The following is a 6,304-nucleotide window of genomic DNA, read 5'->3' as shown; positions in this document are numbered from 1 at the left end:
TCTCATGTGTTCAACAATGCCAAGGTTACTGTCAGTGGGTAGACCAGTCTGTATTTCCCTGCACTTTGCGAGGAAACTGGTGTCCGCAGACAGAACCCACATAAATACAAAAACAACATGCAAACTGTAAAATATATATTTACATGCCATTAGACATCATTCAGGTAACCTGAACCATGAGGCTCTCTGGATGTTCTGCCCTGTGCTGCTGTGTTTACCGCTGGAGTTTATGGCAGTGGAGGTTTTAAGGTTTTTAATAAAATCTTGGGACATGAGAGGATATCTGAAGAGTGGAGGAGAAGTGTTCTGGTACCAGTGCTTATCAGTACGGGTAATGTGACTACAGATGAATAAATCTGATCTGACACAGCATGAAAAAGGAGCAGAATGTAGGCTGAGAAAAGAGGTGAAGATGTCTGAGCAGCAATATGGTTTCATGCTGAACCAAGCACAAGCCTGCCTTTGTTTCATCTCACATTATTGTAACATATTATTCTCCTGCTTGCCGACATCAGTAGTCTATAGTTGGTTCAGAATGTTGCTGCTGGAGTTCTAACAAGGTGAAGAAATCTAACCATATTACCACAGGTTTGGCCTCACTTCACTGGCTTCTACTCTTACATTTTTGGGCTATTTTCCTGGCAGGACCGCAGCAGGTGGTGAAGGGCCAGGGGACACCCACAGCTCACCTAGTTGTGGTTACTTTTAAAAAGGGATGGATCAGCACCCAGGCCTCAGGGTGCTTCCACAGTGTAGTGGATTCAATGACACGTGACACCGGCTCATGTTGCCAGACTTCACTTGACTTCTTTGGTTTCTTGTTTATCTTAGGTCAGATTTTCAGGTTCTGTTATTAATATATAAAATCCTACATGAACTAGCACCTCCCTGTATAGCATCCCTAAGAAACCTGCATGTGCTCTGCGTTCTCACGGTCTAGGAATATTGCGTTGCAAATGTAAAGACGTCAGGGGATCACAAAGCCTTTTCTTCTTGTGCACCTTTTCTGTAGAATAGTAATCAGTCTGTAAAGTAAACAGTCTGCTTGTTTGTAGTTATTTCAATCCAGATTCATGACTCATTTGTTCTCGCTATCTTTAAATCATATTATACTTAGCTGTATTCAATCAATGGCTTTTCACTCATTCATACATATTAGTCACATTACTGATGGGGAAGGACTCAGTCTCATCCAAACTAAATTCCTCTGCAATGTCAGTGAAGTATAGGACCCTACTGCTGGTGAGCATGTTAGTGTGTTATCTGTTAATATGCTTTTAAAGATGAAGTTCTGTTGGATTAGTCATGGTGACTGATTGATTCTAGATTAGATAGAACTTTATTAATCCTCTGGGAGGTTGAGATTCCTTCAGCACTGTATTGAAGCACACAGCGTATCAAAAGTAAAAATAAAAACAGTTTGCAAAATGTAAATACAAATATAAATACCAGAGTACTGCCCGCTACTGGCTACGAATGTTCCTCTCGTTCCAGTCCTCTGTCTTCCTGTTACTCGTCCTCCTCCTGAGTGAGGAGATGCACAGTCTGATAGCCTGAGGGACAAAGGAGTTTTTCAGTCTGTTGGTCCTGCACTTGGGAAGGAGCAGTCTGTGGCTGGAGGGGCTCCTCTGGTTCCTGATGACGGTGTGCAGAGGTTGACTGGCATCATCCATAATGTCCATCAGTTTGTCCAGTGTTCTCTTCTCTGCCCCTGTCACCAGAGTCCAGCTTCATGCCAACCACAGAGCCAGCCCACCTGATCGGTTTGTCCAGCCTGGATGTGTTCTTCTTGGATGTGCTGTCCCCCCACTGGCTACTACTGACTGGTAGAACATCCACAAGAGTTTCCTGCAGATGTTAAATGGCCAAGCCTCCTCAGGAAGTCCAGCCTGCTCTGTCTCTTCCTGAACAGGTGGTTGGTGTGGGTTGTCCAGTCCAGTTTGCTGTCCAGCCACAGCCCAAGGTACTTGTAGGAATCCACAGACTCCAACTCAACTCCTTCAATCAGAACTGGACGCGGGCTGCCTTTGGACCAGGGGGCTTGTGCTGTGGCTGTAGACTTTCCTGGGGGAGGTGGTGACTCTGTATGCATCCATCACACTAACATACAGTGAAGTCAGTTGTCCTGTTGTTCCTTGTTGGACAGTACACAACTTGGTGAAAAGCAGCCAAAGTAGAGTCCAATGTTGCGTAGTTAAAATCCCCAGAAATGATCATCAGTGCCTCAGTGTGCTTTGTCTGCAACCTCACTGTGATGGAGTGAATCTTCTCACATGCAGTGGCTGCGTCTGCTTCTGGGGGGATGTAAACACAGATGTGATTACGTGACTATGCTCCCTCAGTAGATCATATGGCCTCAGCTGGCAACACAAGACCGTCTTTACTGAGATATGTCCTGGGTTATACCAGCGGTTCTTAACGTTCATCGTGAGCCACCCGCCTTTGCTTTTTCTGCATGCTTTAGTGTCTCTGTCGGCTCTCACAGCAGTGAATCCCAGCAGGTCCACTTTAGCGTCCGGTACGAGGTGGGTTAGCCACGTCTCCGTAAAGATAATTAAGCTGCTCTCACGGTAAATCCACTGGTTTTTCAGTGTGGACATCTCATCAATCTTTAGTTCACATTTCAATCCAGTCTCATGGCAGTTCGTGGGACTGGGTTATGAAAAGTACATTAATCTATGGGTTCGTGAGGTGGAGGGGGATATAAAAATGGGGTGCTTTTCGTGACGGTCGCACAAAACAAAATGTGAGACCGGGCTGCAAATTTACCATGATCATGAATGTTCCCATGAACATTTAATCACAGACAGCAACACATTCAGGTACAGGTGCTGTCAAAATAAATATAAAAATAGTTAAGCTATCAAATTTACATAAATTTACAATTTATCATGGTTTACTCAATTAATTCATTTAAAGCCTGATCTACGCTTCTGCAGCTCCGTGTCTTGACGCCGACATGCGTGAGTTTTAAAGTTCTCCACCTCTGGATTATACTTTATTCTGGACTAATTTGACCCTCAACAAGCTTTTCTTTCTACAATTTTTACTGAGTCCGTGTAGTAAATTTGCAGACTTTTCTGATCCATTTGTAATCACCGTGTGCACTGCAAAAACTATTAAAATATGAAAGAGTGAAAACAGCAAAGTGTCAAATCATAGTCTTTTGCTGTGTCATTTTGTCACTACTCTCTGAATTAAGTGACTCTAGAGAGGACAAAGTTCTACAGTAGGGGGGCAGTTGCCCTCCCTTTCTCCCCTGTAGAGCCACACCTGTATGACAGCTGCATACATTTACTGTGCACATTAAAATCTCACACGTGTAACTGCCACTTGCAGATAAACGATGAAGTACAATACGATACGATACACTTTATTGTCCCCAAAGGGAAATTTGTGTTGGACTTCAAGTGCTCTGCAAACATTTCTGTTTCAAAAATCAATAAATACTGCTTGTATGCCTATATGGATCATTCATCAGCATATTGCACATTTCCCATAATATAATTTACAATTAAAACAGCATAATAAAACAAATAAAAACAGATTGAAACAGATAATAAGTTAAAGTACACACCTTACTTGTACACATGCACATTTGCACATAGACACACATAGTACACACACACACACACATATATTCACACATGCATACACATCCATGCACAAAAGCCCTCAGCGCTGCTCCCGGACAGCCCTGCAACATTCAGGAGTCTGACTGAGGTTGGAACAAAAGAGTTCTTGTATGTGTTCAGTTTGCACTTGGGGACTCTGTATCATCTCCCACATGATAAAAGTTCAGACTCCTGATGGAGGATGTAGGACGGATCACAGAGTATTTTCTGTGCTCGCCTGTAGACAGACTGAAGGGGAAGTGCAGGTTTCGAACTTGAAAAGCAAACATATAGCTTTGTGAATGAGGGATGAGAGTGCGTTCTGTGTGACTTTGTCCTTGTTACGGGCCTCCGCGCTATGGCGCTGTGGTTCTAAACTCTGCTGTGGATTATTCAGGTCAGGGTGAGCACATGAAATCCCCTCACAGCATGTGACTGTGTGAAACACACATTGCTAAATTAAGTGGAGGAGACACAAATAGCGCTTTCAGATAGATGATTCACTGCAAACAACTGATTATTGACTCAAAGACATACTGTCTGTGAAAGATATATTACAAAGTGCACAGGACACAAGTCTGTGTCACATATTTTACAAACTGTCCTAGAACATTTTGTATGAGGAGTCTGCCTCAAAAACAAACACATTTGTCCAGTAAAACTGACTCAGTACTGCTTATCACAACTTTACTGATATAATTGTACAAACAAAACCATTAATATTCCCAGTCCGTACCACAGTCTACAAAGATCAAAAATATTAGAGGCTAGGTTTCTATAAAAGAGACGGTACAGTTCCTGTGATTTTTATTAATGGTTCATGTGTTGCGGTCTGGCTCCTGTCTGTGTCCCTGTGTTAACTGTCATTGTGTTTTCAGTCCTGTGTCCATGTCTGTTGGTTGTGTGGTTTCCCTGTTTGCACTCATTTACATTTTGAGTTCCATGTTAGTTTTCTGCCCTTTCTTCTTCAGTTTTTATATTTGGTTTCTGCAAGGTTCTCCTTTTTGTTTTCGATGTTTTTTGGTTCTACTCACCCTCAGTTGTTTTGAGGTTTGTGTCATTTTGCATGTGTCAGTTTCTGTGTGTGTTTGTAGGCATGTCTTGTTACCCGGTCTCCCCTACACCTGTTGCACTTCACACCTGTAGCTCGTCTGTTTGTTTGTGTTCATTATTTAAGACTGCACAGTTCCTTTTTCCGTTGCCAACTGATTCTTTATCACCTCCCTTGTGTATCTCTTTGTAAAGTCATGAGTATTGATTATCCTAAATGCAATGGGGAGGTGATGGTCTAGTGGTTAAGGTGTTGGGCTTGAGTCCAGAAGATCATGGGTTCAAATCCCTGCCTGACTGGAAAATCACTAAGGGCCCTTGGGCAAGGTCTTTAATCCCCTAGTTGCTCCCGGTGTGTAGTGAGCACCTTGTATGGCAGCACCCTGACATCGGGGTGAATGTGAAGCATAATTGTAAAGCGCTTTGAGCGTCTGATGCAGATGGAAAAGCGCTATATAAATGCAGTCCATTTTATCCTTGACGCCTCCAGTGAGTTTTGCTGTTGTTTATCATCTCCATATTTGTTGCCCTTTATTTAACCCCGTTGTTTGTTGCCTGTGTTATGGTTTGAGTTACACATTTTCTGCTGTTGTACCATTTGAACTCCTTCTGTTTGTTTGAACTGGATTCCCATGTTTTGGAATAAATAAATCACCTTTGTTCTCCTTTTATATCCTGTGTGGTTACTGCCTGCAGCTTTGGGTTCACCCTGTAACTGAACATGCAACATCATATTCCGTCATCTTGGAAAAAATGATCCACAGGATGCAGATAAAAAAAACTAACAAAATCACACACACACACACACACATATGTGTGTGTATGCAGTAACACTCACCTAAACCATCACTGTATAAAGTAAATATTTGCACTCAAAAGCAAAAGATTTTGAATAATGGATTTTTGCTCACTTTGGATAAAATGTCCCATTCCATCACAATTATTTCCATTAAAAACCCCTCGTATATAACGGACAGAGCAGTCTGGACATACTCATTTGCAACAGAGGTATGAAATGAAGTTCAACACTGACACTTGCCGATTTGAGGAGAGTGGGTACCCTGCTTCCGTGATTAAAAGACCGGGCATTTATTTTTTTCAAACCAATGCTCAGACCTGGGACGTCACTGAGGCAGGGCTAATTCAAGCCCGGTGATTATTAACAAAAAGCTGCTTGTTGCCTGCACTGTAATGTGGTGTTAAGTTTCACACATATCCCTGGGTGTGATGAACCAAACCGCATTGGATCAGAGCCCTCTGCCTGGCTGTGAACCCTCCCTGGAGCCTGATGTGCACTTGCTAAATGACAAAGACTGTAAAGGCTGTGATTTGTCACTTTTATATTTTAACTCCTTACTCACTCCTTACATCATATTTATCAGTTTTTAAGGGGGCTGCCGATTACATTTCAATCATAGATCATATACATTTAGCAGAAAAGTCTGCAAATGTAACCAACTTTACAACAAGGAGTCAGAACATGATGTTCAAGTCACCCACAATTCATGGAGGAAATTGTACATAACATACTGTTTGGAGGTTAATGATTTTATAAAAAAGTGGAGCTTGTTGAGGGACAAATTAATCCAGACCACTGTTCCTGCTGTAAATTGCATAAACATGTGATGGAGAACTTCAAG

This window comes from Thalassophryne amazonica, chromosome 10, assembly GCF_902500255.1.
Source record: "Thalassophryne amazonica chromosome 10, fThaAma1.1, whole genome shotgun sequence".
Classification (NCBI taxonomy): Eukaryota; Metazoa; Chordata; class Actinopteri; order Batrachoidiformes; family Batrachoididae; genus Thalassophryne; species Thalassophryne amazonica.
Note: the sequence above shows the minus strand (reverse complement) of the source record.